Source organism: Ailuropoda melanoleuca, chromosome 12, assembly GCF_002007445.2.
Source record: "Ailuropoda melanoleuca isolate Jingjing chromosome 12, ASM200744v2, whole genome shotgun sequence".
Lineage (NCBI taxonomy): Eukaryota > Metazoa > Chordata > Mammalia > Carnivora > Ursidae > Ailuropoda > Ailuropoda melanoleuca.
Window position 1 is genome coordinate 79,293,160 of NC_048229.1, and position 16,398 is coordinate 79,309,557.

Genomic DNA, 16,398 nt, shown 5'->3' on the forward strand with positions numbered 1-16,398 from the left:
TCTCCAGCGCGCGAGCTCCAGAAGATAACTTGACTCAGACCCAGCGTTTGGAATCAACCCGCTCAGGTCACCCAGTAAGCGGCACAGCAAATCCCACACGCGCGGGCAGCCTCTGGGCTGGCGGGGCTGCAGAAAGTCCAAGAGCCTGGGGGGACTTCTTAGCAAACAAGGGACACGCTGGGCGGCCCGAAGTTCACCAGCTCCCTCTAAAATGGCCTTTTCTTACATAACGCAGGTTCGTGGCAAAGCCTGGGCTGCCCTCCCACGCCTCCTATCAAATTATTTCTTTTTATTATGCTCATTTTATTGATGATGTCATGACATGGCCCATCAACCCTTAATTAAAACCATGGCTGCAATGTTCGCTTCCTTTAAACCGTGAAAGCCAGGGCTTTGGAGAGGTCCCTTCAGAGTCACAGACGCTCAGGAGAAACAGTTGTGGGTTTCCAGAAGGAATCAAGAGGTTCTCAGAGGCGCTGGGGCAGGGTAGGACTCGGGGCTCTGGGGGCTGACGGGGTCCCTCAGAATGCAGGCTCGCTTGGAAATAGAGTCATTACAGGTGTCATTAGTTAGGATGAGGTCACACTGGTGTAAGGCAGACCCCTAATCAAATATGACTGGGGTCCTTAGAGAGGGACTGCTGGGGAGGACAGAGACACAAAGAGCAAGGAAGGACAGCCCTGTGGGTTTCAGCGGGAGCATGGCCCTGCCAACACCTCGATTCCAGACTTCAGAGCAGTGAGACAGTAAGTGTGGTTTCAAGACACCCAGTTTGTCCTGCTCACAAACCAAAACCCAGGGTCACTTTTCTTTGAACGCTCAGGGGACCCTGGTCTCCATCTGCAGGTGAGGAAACTGACGGGCCCAGGTCACGCCACGGTGTCTGCAGCACGGTGACAAGCTGGTGGCAGTGGTTACAAGATGTGTGCTCAAAGGGCACCAGGGTGTGAAGGGGTGTGAGCAAGACTGCGTGTGTGAGAGACAGGCATGTGCGTGTGGGAGTGAGTGTGTGTATGCACGGCTGTGGGTGTGACAGCGTGTAACTGTGTCAGTGTGTGACTGTAACACGCGAGCACATACAATTATCCCCCACGAGGAAGGTGAAAGACCACAATTTTGTTCCATGAACACAAGGCTTTCTTGTGTCTCTCTGGGATAGTCATGGTCATTTTTCATTTCATTTCATTTTTTTAACTTTTTATTTTTATTTTTTAAAGATTTTATTTATTTATTTGACAGAGATAGAGACAGCCAGCGAGAGAGGGAACACAAGCAGGGGGAGTGGGACAGGAAGAAGCAGGCTCATAGCAGAGGAGCCTGACGTGGGGCTCGATCCCATAACGCCGGGATCACGCCCTGAGCCGAAGGCAGACGCTTAACCGCTGTGCCACCCAGGCGCCCCATCATTTTTTTAACTTTTTAAAAATCAATTAACATATAGTATATTATTAGTCAGGGGTAGAATTTAGTGATTCATATACCAACAAATTAGGCAATCTGGAAGACATGGATGCCTTCCTAGAGACATACGAACTACCAAAACTGAAATAGGAAGAAAAAGAAAACCTGACAGACCCATCACCAGCAAAGAAGTTGAATCTGTCATCAAACATCTCCCAACAAACAAGAGCCCAGGGCCGGACGGCCGCCCAGGGGAACGCTACCAAACAAAGAAGAATTAATACCTACTCTTCTGAAGCTGTTTCAAAAAATAGAAATGGAAGGAAAACTTCCAAACTCATTCTATGAAGCTAACATTACCTCGATCCCAAAACCAGACAAGGACCCCACCAAAAAGGAGAATTACAGACCCAGATCCCTGATGAACATGGATGCCAACATTTTCACCAAGATACCAGCCAATAGGATCCAACAGTCCATTAAAGGATTATTATTCACCACGACCAAGTGGGATTTATTCCTGGGCTGCAGGGCTGGTTCGACATCCGCAAATCAATCAATGTGAAACATCACATTAATAAAGGAAAGGACAAGAACCATAGGATCCTCTCATTTTTCATTTTAAAAATTTCTCATTGCATATCTCCTCTTCCTTCCCATCGCCCTTTTCGCTATTGTGGTACCATACACATGCCGTAACATTTACCTTTTCGGCCAATTAAAGCTGCGCCATTCGGCGGCACCAAGCCCATCCAGAAAGTGCAGCCGCCACCTCAGCTCCGTCCCATTTTCATGCCCAAGAGGAGCCTGCGCCCTGCAGCAGCTACCCCAGCCCCCAGCACCTGCTCATCCTCGTCCCCCGTGTCTGCTGAAAGGGACCAGGGAGGAGTGAGCTCTAGGAGGAAGGTGACTCACTCTCTACCATTGCCCGATGTTGCTCATTGTTGAAGTGGCCAAGCTTTGCCCGAGCAGATCAGGGCCAGGTGAGCAATAAGGGGTTCACCGTCCGGCACCTGCTCCAACCCGGGCCACGATCTCTGGGAGCAGCCATGCTTGCTCCAGCTCAGACTCCAGGACAGTCCCAGGGAGGGCGGTGGTGAACTCATCCTTACCCACGACACACTTGCCGTGTCAGAGGTCGGAGGGCATGGCATGGGATTTAAAGCAATCAACAGCTCACGATTTCTACAGACAACAATCTACCACGTAGGTTGAAAGGCCAACAAAGACAAACCCAGTAGCCACAAGCATCTGCTGATGTGTCATCTTTTAGAAACGCACAAACAAAATAAAACAGCGTGTCTCATGACTGGTGACATTCTTGTAACTGCTTAGTGACACGACTCCAGCAATAGCAGATTTCAAGGCTGTCAGTGCACTTGGTGACTGAAGATGAATGGAGCCAGTTGAGGGAAGAAAGAAAAGAGCACGTTTTAAGCACCAAAACCCTAAAAATTCTTGTCCCAGGAAATCAGTGACCTCTGTGGATGGGCAGCTGGAACTCAGGGTCACTCTGAGCCACAGAATGAGAACAACGTCTCTGTTACAAAGAAAGCATGGGCGTAAGGGAATACCAATTGGTAACAATTAGAGACGGATCAGATAGGTGGGGGAAAGTTCAGATCCCCTCTGGGGTATATTTATATATCATCCCCAGAGCAAAAGCCTCGTTAACCTGTGACTGGCTATCGGCTTCCCCCATCAGTGACCTGATCCAGTCTCTCTGCAAGGAATTTCAACTGTGGATGACTTTACTCAACATTATTTGTGACTATGTCACAGGGACACATTTTCCCCGACCACCTGAAGCACTGCAGACCCACTGTCTCCAGGAAGCAGACGCTGTGGACACGTGAAGTGGGTTGGGGCAGACAATAAGGGGTGGTGGGGACTGTGGCAAACTGTCAGCCCAAACCTTGCCCAAAGCGACAGTTATGGCTAGGCTCCAGACCCTCATTTCCAGATGGGAACACTGGCCCAGTGTGGCCACATCTGCTGAATTTATCAAGAGCGACAGGAGAGCTGCATTTATACGTGAAATGCCACATTTTTTAAGGCATTGTGGGCAACAAAAGAAGCCTGTTGTGGTTAAAGGCGCCCACACTAAAGACACAGGAAATGACGGTGATTTCTCTCTATGCATTGACCACAGCCTCCCTTCTCCCATGAAAGGGTGGCCTTTGGCACCAGGCAAGATACAGATGTGTGCCCTCCAGCTGGGCCAGACAGCAGCCCACCCCTCAACTTTGCACCAAATTTGTCGGTGCAAATGCCGGGGGGCCCTTCTTGATCCTCTCTAAATGCAAGTGGATATGAGGTCACGAGGGAGGCTGTCTTTGTGATTTGTGAGAAGTATGTTCATGACTGTGCATGGGGTTCAAACCTGACGACTAGCTGGCCCGGCCACCAGAGACCTGGGCATTCCCAGTGCTGGCCCTTTTCCCCACAGAGGCTTTCCTCATCCACTCATGAGTATTTACTCATCGCCTGCCATGTTTGAGACAATGTGGTCTTGATAAGTTTAGGAGGTCGCACCCTTCTCGACACAGGCTCTCCCCCAGGTTGGCCTGGCACAGCTGATACTGGTGTGATGCTTGGACTGCGGGTTGGAGCCTCTGGGCTGGGGTCCCAGCACCTGTGCGTTTATGAAACTCCTGCAGAGACTACTGGCTCCTTGAGCTCAGGCACTCCATGAAATCCTCAGCCCACCAGCAAAATGTCTCATTTTGTGTCTGCTTATTTGATTCTTGGGACCAAAACAAAGTCAATTAGAGATGACCCCTTAAGGTCAGGGACCACATTTCAGCACCTCCGATGGCATGTGGTTCCGGGAATATTTGTGATGGGGGCTCCATGTTAGAAATGGCCAGGGTTCTCAGCGTGAAGCTCTTGTTAGGAGAGAACCATCGGTTGCCTGGTTAACAAGCTAACGGAACCTCCCTCTAGAGAGTCTCGAACCCGAAACCCCCACGGATTTGGAAGGTGCAGGACGACGGCAGAGTCTGCGTGCCCTGGAGTAAGAGAAAGCACTTACCGAGTAGTTGCCTTGGCTCCGGGATGGGAACGTTTGCCACTGGGCTCCAGCCACTTCTGGATGCGTCAGAGCGTGGAAGGTGGTTCACGTGAGCAAGCAAAGCCAACCCAAGGAATGGGACCAGCCTAGGCATTCAGATGTTAATCTGATAAGCCCTGGGCGGTTGATCACCATGATGTTCTGGAAACAAGACACCGTAGATCATTAGATCATTACACAACAATGTCAGCCGGAGGTGGTGCCCTGAACCCTCCCCAGTCCCTGGGTTCAAATCCCAGAGGCTGACTGTGGTTCTAGATTTCTTTTTCTTTTTGGTGGCACATAGGGTCACCTCTACTTAAGGCCAGCGCCACCTTTAGCACGATGAAGGACACACTGCAAGTGGCCGGTGTCTATTTTTCAGCTGTCATTTCCAGCTCACCTTGCCAAGTTCGACCTTAAAGTGGGTAAGGAACAGCTACGGAACTCTGTCCAGGATTTTTTTTCCCGGACAGTAACTGCCCGGGAACCAATCATGGTGAGCAAGTTAGGGGTGTGAACTGCAGAGCAACGTACTTTTAAAAGACAAATTACACCCATCCCTGGGCACGTCCTGTGAAAACTGTGTGGTTAAGCAAACAGGCAACGAGAACGGCACTATCCCATCTCTTCTGCTGCAGGGTAAAGGGCCGTATCGGCTGGCTTTGGAGGCATGCCTCGTGGTCACTTTGCATAAAAGCAAATCTTGTTTGCCTTCTTTGCCTTATCGTTTCTCTGCCAACTTCAAAAGCTCAAGCAAGCCCTCTCCCAGAAGGGTAAAATTTCCAGGGTGACCGATGCGAAGAGTAAAGCAACTTGAGGTCAAAGGCAAAAAGAAAACAGTCTCTCATCTGATTAATGGCTTGAATTTAATTAGTGGGAAAAAGCTCAAATCAGACAGTGTGTGACTTGGTCAGGCCCCAGGTCCCTTCTTGCAAAATTGCAAAATGGCAAAAGGGTGAGTTGGCCTGGAAGGCTGACCTTTTCGAGATGCCTGCTGTTTTTGTGCTGTTCTGACCGGCAAGTTAAGGAGGAGTTTAAACAGGCAGGTTGGTGATGTTCCAAGCTCGTGGTGAAAGGGTGGTTTTAGGGTTGTAAATGCCGAGGTTTTTGAAAATGAAATAAAGTTTTGAAAATATGGCAGCAGCACGTTCTCACCCTCTAACCCTATCACCCCATGAAATGGGAGGCGCTGACTTAGAGACCTTCTAGGGAGTCTGGATTTAACATTCTTACAGCCATAAAGGGTACAGGGGGCAGGGATGTGGCCTTCTCAGGATTAAATTTGGTTATTTGAAACAGGCCTCATATTTGTTCATTCATTCATTCATTCATTCATTCATTCATTCATTCATTCCACGAGCACCCACTGCTATGGGGGCAGCCACAGTAGGGCGGGCGCGGTGTTGGGCGTGAGTGATTCAGACAAATCCTCCCGAGAAGGCACCACAGGCCCAGGGAGCGCAGTGACTCAGCCAAGTTCACGCCCAAGTGAGCAGCTGTGTCTGGGTGAGCATCTTGCTTCCTGAAGCCCAGCCACCCCCCCCCACTGGGTTTCCCCAATGGCACCCCGTCTAAGAAACCTGCACCCCTAGAACTGCAAAATGGGTGAACGGGTAATCATATTTAAGAAGAGTTTTATTTCAGAGGCGTTTAGGACACTGTTTCGCCATGTGGCGGCACCTTAGAATTCCCTGGAGATATTTATTAAAAAAAAACTAACAAACCCAGGAAGGAAGGAGACACCCCCACCCTCTCACTAGATAGTTCCAGTCAGAGTCACTTGGAGGTGGCACTTGTGCTCCGGTCCTCCTTGAGAGCTCCCTGCAAGCCTGGTCGCCACAATATCACTCCTGACCTGGGGTACAGAGCTGATGGGTGGCTCAGCGAGCTCCAGCATGGGTTAGCTCTGGGCCAAAGACCAAGTCCCAGGCCTCTGGGCAGCGCCCTGGTGGGGAGCACAGTGCTGCTCTCGGGTCTACCAGCGGAGCCCTGGGTCCCCTGACACCCTACCTCTCTGTCCCCCTCCCAGTACTGTCCTTTCCCATCTCCTGAACTGGCCTCCACTGTCCTCCACAACCCCCAAAGGCCCCTGGCATCTCCCTGCCTCCCCGAACATCTTTCAGACCTTCATGCTGACCTTTCCCCACCCCACCTAGGCTTCTCACTGACCACAAAGCCCTCCTTGTACCCTCTGGTTTGAACTTCCATTTCCTGATTGTCTTAAACCCTAGGCCTTTATGAAATGGATGTCACAAAGGCACAACAGTTCCAGCTTGGGGATTCCATGTCTGAGGTTTGAAAAATAGAATATTCATCCTTTATCCCTGTGAATATTCAAATAGGAACCAACTCCTGTGCATTCTACGTGTGATCCCATCATACAAACTTTCTACCCTTAATCACATCTTTAAACAAAATGGTGTAGTATGCTCTGGCTAAAAAAAGACCCTCATAAGTATTGGCTGAATGGATAGATGGATGAATAGATGGATGGATGGGCAGACGGATGGATGGACGTGTGGATGGATGAATAGATGGATGGACGGATGGATGGATGGTTGGATGGATGGACAGATGTGTGGATGGATGGATGGTTGGATGGATGGATGAACAGATGGATGGACGGGTGGATGGATGGACATGTGGATGGTTGGATGGATGGGTGGAGAGTTGGATGGATGGATGGATGGATGGATGGATGGATGGACATGTAGATGGACGGATGGATGGTTGGATGGATGGATGGTTGGATGGATGGATGGATGGATGGATGGATGGATGGATGGATTGCTGAGAGCCTCAATTCTGAGGGCATATGGATCTGGATTTGAATCCTGATCAAGCCATTTAATAACAGGTGACAGGTTTCTCAATGACTTTGAGCCTCAGCTAAGGAGGTTCAACTTTAGAGGGTGTTGGCAAAGATGAAATTAGAAAACCTTTGAGAGAACCCAGCAGAGTGCCTGGCCCAAAGAAAACAACTGATTTTCTAAGTTAAAAACAACAGCAAGGTAAAAGGCCCCCTTTCCTGGCCCCGTTTCTGGAGAGAACATCAGCTCTAAGGATTGAGAATAGCTTCAGAGTTCAGTATAAATATGGTTTAAATAATAATTTTTATACCAAAAGGATGATATTTCATATACAATTCTACAACTTCCTTTGTTTCTTAACGATATATTTCACCCACACTATCTTATTCACAATATCTTGTCTACACCATTTTACAAAGATATGTCATTTTTAGATGTTTTCATAATATTTCACCACATGAATAGTCCACCACATGAATAGTCCAGTGGACTTTGGGTTGTTTCTTTCTTTTTTTTTTTTAATGTTTTTTTTTATTATATTATGTTAGTGACCACACAGTACATCCCCGGATTCCGATGTAAAGCTCGATGCTTCATTAGTTGCGTATAACACCCAGTGTTCCATGCTATACGTTGGGCTGTTTCTAATGTCTTATAATTCTAGGTTTGATGACAAGCCTTGAACATAAGTCTTCATATTCATTTTTTATGGGGGCAGACAATTACTGGGAGTGGAATTTCTAGGTAAAATTGATAAGGGCTAAGATGACAATTTAATAAAAAGTGCCAAACGGGCTTTTCCAAAATGCATCCCATTCATGCTTAAGAGGACCTCTGTCCCAACATCCCAACTAACTTGGAATATTTTGGTTCTTTTCAATTTTGGACAATCTGACAGACAAAAAAATTGAGTTTCCTTTTCAAACGTGTGGCTGTATCTTATTACTAATCATGGTGGGCATGTTTTACATGTAGATTGGCCATTTGTAAGCTGGGTTTGTGAAATGCTTATTTATGCCCTGCCCTTTGCTTGTTTTTCTCTTTCAGCTGTTTATATTTTTCGTATTGATACAGAGATGTGCTTTTATCATGTGGATCTTAATCACGCGTCTGCCGCATGTATCGCAAATTCCCAGTTGTTGGAATACCTCTCAATCTTCCATTACAGATCTCTATAAAGTATAGTGTACATTACTCTTGTTTAACAGAGACCACTGAACGTAATTTAACGTCCTGCTGACGGCCCACAGTCTAGCTCTTCCTCACGCTCTCCCAAAGCAGCACGATTGCTGGTCCTCTCATTCACTGGCCTCGCTCTGCCGTACTTCTGATTACTTTTCTATACTTTGTGATTTTGGTATTAAAAATTATATTCTCCCCCAATTTCCTAAATGTACTTTTCTCTCTTAGCTACTGCTGGGCAATCCACTGAGTCTGTTAGGATCGTGCGTAAAGTAGGAGTGACTGGGTCGCGGATGAGAGCCTGTGCTCCTTCCTACGCAGGAACTGCAAGCCCTGTAGCAACATTCAAAATTCTGAGTCATTTTGTATTTTCTTGCTAATCTTGGTTGTTTTTCAGCTAGTTAAGAGTGCTTAACATTTGAAACCGCAGTTAGGTGAGGTGTTACTATATCCCAGAGGCCCTTAAACAGAAGTCGGTGACCATGTCCTCTTTCTCGCGCCTTGACCGACTGTCAGACCTCAGACTTCATTTAGCCCACCCTTGCCCTTCCCAGCCTTTGAAAGCCTTCAAAGGTGTCCCCAGCCAAGCGGTCCTCTAAGCCCTCTGAACAGTTCCCATGGTGGACAGACCTTTCTTCAACCAGCTGTCAGCAATCATCAATATGTGGAACGAAATTCCGCCCCCTGGTCCCAGGTCTGCCTTTAGCTGGCCTAGCCCTGCATGTGACTTCTCCACGGGCAGAACGGTGATTGCTGTATAGTCGGCATAGATCTCCCTTGGTGGGCCTGCGCCCCTCCCCAGCAAAAATACCCCCTTCTGCCCTAAGGGATAAACACTGGGCTTTCCAAGTCCCACCGGGAATGTGGGGCCAGCCTGGGAGTTCCACAAACTGAGCTCCTCTGAGCTCAATAAGGCACCAGACCCGAGGGGCGCCGAGCTCCGGGTGAGGTCATTGCTGTTCCAATCCCATTTAGCCTTCCCCAAACACTGCAAGAAACCTGCCCACCAGGCAAGTCGATATTAAATGTCAGCCTGAAAGGGTTCTAAATCAAGGAAGGTTAGGTGTCTAAGCTGCTTAAATCTTGGCTGCTACTTTGAATGCTGGCAATTGGCTCCCCTTTCCTTCAGAGAGCTTCTAGATTGTTTTGGCAACGTCTTTGACTGTGGCTCCAACGTCAACTCTTCTTGAACCCCCAAAAGGAAAGAAATACGCACAAAGCAGGTATTCGTTTTTGTTCAACAATCTGGTCACTTAGAAATGAGAGCTCAGGCCTGTACGCCCAGATGTTTCCCTCGACGAGGGCCTGAGTCCATCAACCACCCAGCACCAGTGGCCACCACGGGGATCCTGAGGCAAAAGGTCTGGTCCGTGTAATGTTCCGGCAGAGGACAGGCTTAGCTCAGCTTGACACAGGCATACTGAGTCCCAACCCTGTGCAGGACAGAGCGGGGCAGAGGAGGATGAAGAATACATCACTGGGGAACTCCTTTGGTTGGCCAAACCCAATGACCACCCTCCCTGTAGGTTAAAGAAGATTGCTGAATCCCTACAGCCTTGGGCAAGAGTATGAACACCTGGAGCTTTCTTTCTCTGGCCCTTTGGTATTTTCTCATCTGTCAGTGAGTGTTTGGACCACGGAATCTTGAAAGCCCCCATCAAACCTAATGTTTTCAGAGTCACGTGGGTTACTTGGTGGGGAATGGGCACCCACCCATGTCTGCTGCCTTCACTCGCCGGGTGCAAGGAGCCAGCACTGCCTGGGGTGGGGGGGGTGCCCCACCGGCCCTCACGAGGCTGTGTGGGCTGTTGCCAGCAGCGGCACCAGCACGGTCGTCGCCGTCACTATCGTCTGCCATCATCATCCTCACCTAGGTTTGGGGACGCTTAGATGTAGCTAACACTCAGGATGGTTAGTGGTCCGTTTAGAGGTGACACCCTCTCTCTGTGAACCTAAAGATCAAGCTCCATATTGACTATTTTGGTTTTCATCCCACCCCTTTGCCTCAAATTCCTGTCCGTCTCCATTAGCCCATGGGGGCGCACACTGTATGAACGGTGTGGAAAGTGCTGCTAGAGCGAGAGGTCTCTTCCGTCATTGCATGGGGTGATTCTGTAAGCACCACGCAACACGTAAATACTGAGACATAGTCCAGGGAGAGACCAGCAGACCCCGTTTGGACCACGTCCTGTCGTCTGTCTGTGCTGTGTCCCCTTTTGCAGAGATGCCAGTGAATTTCTGGCACACCGGCGGGCAAGGGGAGAGTTTGAGTTTCTCTCTTTTCTAACCTAAATGACACATTGGGGCAGAATTTTATGCAGAATGTTTTTCTTAGTCTCTCTTCCACTGCTTGCTCATCTCCACAAAGACCTTTCAGACCATCATGCAGAATAAGGGAGAAAGAAGAAATTTCACCATGTATGTGTATATCAAAACATCAAGTTATACACCTTAAATATATATACATTTTCCTCTTCTTTTTTTTAAGATTTTATTTACTTATTTATTTTAGAGAGAGAGAGCACATGTCTGTGAGCCAGGAGGGGGTGGAGGGGGAGGGAGAGAGAACACGAAGCAGACTGCGAGCTGAGCACAGGGCCCGAAGGGGGCTGGATCTCACGACCCTGAGATCACGACCCAAGCCGAAACCAAGAGTCAGATGCTCAACCGACGGAGCCACCCAGGTGCCCCAAATATATACACTTTCTATATGTCAGTGATATCTCAACAAAGCTGTTAGAGAGAGAGAGAGATGGCGAAGAAAGACTAAAGCTCGGTGTACCAGGTTCCCCCTCCTTCAATGAAATAGAGAGTGAAAGCATTTTGAAAGAGCATTAAGAATATGTCCCCAGGGTCGTGGAGTAAAATCAAAGTCTTGATCACTGTCTGCACTAGAGGTCCGCCAATTCTCAGGGTGACCATATAATTGGTTTTCTAAACTGGAGCCCATTTAAGAATGAAAGGAGACACTAAAACCAATTAGTAGAGGGCGCCTGGGAGGCTCGGTTACGTGACTGTCTTCAGCTCAGGTCATGATCCCAGGGTCCTGGGATCCCTCATCGGGCTCCCTGCTCAGCGGGGAGCCTGCTTCTCCCTCTGCCTGCTGCTCCCCCTGCCGGTGCTCCTTCTCTCTGTCAAATAAATCAAATCTTTAAAAAATAAAGTAAAATAAAACCAATTAGTAGACATTAATTAGTTAACAATTGCCTCAACTTAACTATCCCGGGCCCGAAGGCACTTAGAGTCATCCCTCAGACATCAGGCCTTGAGCTGGGTGGAGCTATAACAAATTTTCACCAAAGGATAAATGATAGAAATGAGGGCCAGATAAGTACTTATGAATTTGTTCACTATCGTCTACTGCCCTTTCTTGACGTCTATCTTTCATCTGTGATGATGTTCTTCCTACTTTTGTGTGTGTTAAAATGTTCTTTTCAAAATAAATTAATTGGTTACAGAGGTAGATGGTAGGGATTCGTCGTTTCTGTTCATCTGTTTCCTTGTTTTTCAAGTATGTAATAGATACAATGAAAGTTGATAAGCCTAGGTCAAGCCACCTGATTAAAAAAGAAAAATCTCCTGGTCTCTGAAATCACCAGATCTGGAACCACTTATCTGGACCTCTCTAGCTGAGCAGGGAGAGGCTACCCCGGGGGGATTGCCCATTGGCCGCCCCACACCTACACCCTCCTGAGAACCACCCATTCCTCTAACCTCACTGCATCATTTCCTGCCTATCCTCTGTTCCTGGTGCTTTAACTTGGATCCCCTCCCCACAGACCATTCGAGAGGGTCATTCTCTGAGTCAGTAAGAGCAGTGCACCCCACCCCCCATCAGACCATTCCCAGCCCACCCCCACTCCAAGCAGTGGCAGCTCCTCCATCATCACAGATACTGGAATTTGTCTCAGAACCATCTGGCCTGCATCACTATGCAAACGATGTCCCCACTGAGGGAGCCCATGGCCAGATTGCTATCTCAAGACCCCATGTTGGGCTGTTGTTATTTTTAAAGACAGCTCATTCAGCCACTGCAGGGAACTAATTTCTTTTCAACAAGGCCTGCAGCCCTGCCTCCCCAGCACCCATCCAGAAGTCAGGGAAGCCAGACAGAGATGGAGGAGGTGGGGGTGGGGAACTACGATTAGCACAATTTCTAGGATCAAAGTCCTTTATGACCTGAAAGATCTCAGGCTGTTAGATTATAAATTGGGGTTTAATTAGAGCCTTGTCAATCAACTTTTATCCCTGCCTTGGTTCAGGGCAAATGGTTCTTACTTTGTCAACTCATTAATTAGGTCTTTTGGAGAACACAGCTCAGGTTTTTATGTCAAGCAGAGAAGCAGACGTGGGTGGCTGTCCACTCTTAGACACGTTTTGTTTTTTCTTCTCCTTTTGGAGAGTGGAGATGCTTTTCCTTTGCTTTAGAAATATACCCAGATACACAGAGGTTTGAAAGTCTTGAAGCATCTACGTCTTGTTAATTCTTGGGCAAAGATGAAGGCACAACTTACTCTAGAGGTCAAAGAGCCTGAGGACTCTGAGTTCTCTTCTCTACTGATACGCTTGGGCAAGCTACTCAGCTTTAGTGAGTATCATTCCCCTCATCTCTGCTATGATAGTGTGAGGCATCAACTCACAGAACTGTCCTTGTTACTCTTTCATTCAACTACAATTTATCAGTCACCTGCCATGTCACAGGCTCTGGGCTAGGTTCTGGGAGTCCCACTGCCAATAAAACAAAAGCCCTTGCAGAGTTTACACTCTGGGCAGGAAAGGGCAAAGGAAATACACACCAACAAACAATTAAATCTATGATGTAACGCCCAGGAGAGGTAAGTGCCATGAAGAAAAACTGAATAGAGTGTAAGGAAAAAATAAGAGGGAGGTGCTAATGACTTTGAGGAGTTAGCATGGTGCCTGGCACATAATAATGGTCAAATAAAGTTAGTGATGATGATGGTGATGGTGATGATGGCAGTGATGACGACGATGATGGGGATGATGATGATGATGGTGGTGATATCAGTGGTGATGATGGTGACAATGGTGGTTCCGGAAACTCTCTGGTGCACCAGATGCCTTCCTTCATTTATTTCCATCCTTGGAAACAACTTCAATGATCCTAACTGAGGTGTATGGATGCCATAACTGTGCCCACTTTTTCTTTTCTCAAGTTCAACTCTCGCTTAAGTTTGGCTAAAGGCTTTGGAATAAGCATTCAGTTAGACCTTTATTACAAAGCAACACACATGTACAGCCCAAGAAAGCATCCAAACTGCAAAAGAAAGGGGTTCCTTGTGTTCTGCTCTTGGCAATGAGCTCGTCTTAAATCAGAACAAGACTGATTCTGCATAGATAGGAACTCTTGGAGCCAGCTCTCCTTGCTGCCCGGAGCTGCACATGGCTGAGTGCCCCTCAGCCACACCTGTGCCTTTTATTAAATTCTGGGAAGAAAACCCTTGGACCAAGCTGTTCCATTACTAATTTAGCACTGCAAAGCAAAACAGCACTGAGCAATGAACTTCCCTTGGCCCTCTAGCCCTTATGATAAGTGACCAGCCGTTGGCAAAATAAAAACAATGGTCATTTCCCCACGACCCAGGGACAGTGGCAGAACAGCCCCATTCCAGCCGTGTTTCTGGCTGCCTCCCAAATGGAGGCCCTCATGTTCATCCAGTTTTGGATAAAATCCACGCATTTGCCATTGAGGCCGGAACCAGGCCAAGTTGGAGAATGAAATCGTTTTCCGATTTCTCTTCCCGTCTCCATGAGCAAAGCAGGGTAGGGGGATAAAAGGAGATGAAAAGTCACACTTGGGGGCCCACGCATTGTGTTTGTGCTCATCCACACACATTAAGAGTGAAAGATTTTGTCCCTTAAGGGTCGGGCCATTCAAACTAATATTCTACTACCAGGAGGATAAAAATAAAGTTTCATGACTTGAGGATCTTTCATTGCAGTGAAAACATTTCTAACTTAAGAAAAGAAGGAATTCATGGATTGTTCTGGGATAGCCCATGGGCTTAAAAGGAGTTTTAGAACGAAGTCCCAGAGCCTGGGGAACCCGGATAGCCTGAGGACCCAGTGGGCGGCCTGTCCTCTGACGCCACTGTCAGAATGAGTCAGCACCAACTGCTTCTAGCCTGTGCATCAGTCAACACTGATCTGAAATCCAGGGAGGGCAGAGCTCCTCAGGCTGGCCCCACTTGCGTGGTGACGTGTCCCCTTGTTGCCGTGGGGGATGTATGAGTCTGCTCAGGTTGCCATACCAAAATGTCACAGAATATCACAGACAGTTATTTTCTCACAGTTCTGAAGACCTCAGATCCAAGATCTGTGTTGGCACGGTACTTCCTGGCAAGGCCTCTCCCTTTGCCTTGTAGATGGGCCGCCTTCTCACGGGTCTTCACATGGCTTTTCCTCAGAGTATATGCTCAGAGACAGAGAGAGCCCTCAGGCGTCTCTTCCTCTTCTGCTAGGACACTAACTTCATCAGGCTGGGCCCCACCTCTCTGACCTCATTTAACCCTGACCACCTACTTTAAGGCCCCTCTCAAAATAACCACCACACCATGGGTTGGGGCTTCAACACATGCATCTGTGGGGAAGGGCGGGTAACGATTCAATACCCAGGAGGGCAATCGGCGCTTTGAGTGAGAGTCATTTGGGGTGTGGGGGTGGACACTGGGCACACATAGTGATGTCACCCAGCGGGGTCCACTGACTTCACCTGGCACAGACGGTGGGATAAACGTGACCTGGTACCATCCTCTAGAACTTGCTCTGGGGATAGAATGTCCTGCACAGGATCGCCATGCAAACAAACGGGAGCTACAGAGCCGAGGGTGGACGTGTAGAGAGGAGGGCTCGCTGTGCTGGCAGGAGGGCGTGAGGAGGGCTCAGAGTGGGGGCATCAGGCTGAGCGCGAGCAACGCCACGGACAGTGAGTCTGGTCAGCCCCTCCGGATCTTCGGGGCATGCCATCTGCCTGCTGTTGTAGGCATGGACCCCATGTGGGTGTAACCAAGACACAGCACCCCCATTGTGGGTAGGCTCACAACCTTGCTTTTACAAATGACAGCTTTCCTGGTGCCCAGGCACCCGTACCCCTGCTGTCCCACCAGCTGGAAATGCCTCTCTCTCTCTCCAGTTAATATTTATGGCTTCCATGTCCCATTCTGTAGTGTGATGCCGCAGAAAGACACAGATTCCGGGACCCGGGGAGAGCCACTTACAAGCCAGGAGACTCTGGGTGAGTGGCCTCACCTCTCAGAGGGCCCCTGTTATCATTTCCACAGTGAGGACGGCGGGGTGCACCCTTCCTGACCCGCTGGCCCGGAGTGGGATCACAGCCGATCATGAAGAGGCCTCTGCCCCCAAGAGCTCTCGGCCACAGCTTGTTCAGTTACTCGCGTGTTTATTACTACTTTCCTCTCAGGACCGTGGGTGTTAGTTATTTGCTAAAGTGCTGTCATTCAACATCTTGTCCATCCACGGGACTATTTTCAAAGGTGACATAATCAATCCTATTGTTCAAGGCTCTTTGGAGATACCAGATGAGAGGACTGGCTTAACTTGCTGCATTTTAACCAGGGCGACCGATGTTTTGGTGAAGTGGTAAGTTCTTAACGTTTGCTACCTTATATCAGTTACAAGAGTACTAACTTTTTATGTTAGAAAATTTGGAAAATGCAGAACAAATATGGAGAAAATAAGAATCACCAGTAGTGTCACCGCTAAGGCATGACCACTGAATATTTTGATACATGTTTTAATTGCACGGGAGCCTCGTCCTCTGCACACACACAAGCACACGTCCGCAGCACAGCACACGCGGCTCACGGCCACCGAGGGGGAGGCTGTGTCTTCGGGTTCCGCACGGGACAGGGAAATTCAGGTCAACGGCTGCGCGGCTTTCCCTCCCTTGGCTCATTATCCATAACTTAC

The 16,398-nt window shown here is 48.5% G+C and overlaps 1 long non-coding RNA gene across 1 annotated transcript in view; it reads right to left on the reverse strand.

The window, feature by feature from the left end:
• Positions 1-4,378: 4,378 nt before the first annotated feature.
• Positions 4,379-16,398, reverse strand: part of LOC105239251 — a 328,945-nt gene continuing 316,925 nt past the window's right edge. Inside the window, exon 14 of the long non-coding RNA XR_002143499.2 lies at positions 4,379-4,615. This is a non-coding gene — a long non-coding RNA (uncharacterized LOC105239251). The remainder of the gene's footprint in view (positions 4,616-16,398) is intronic.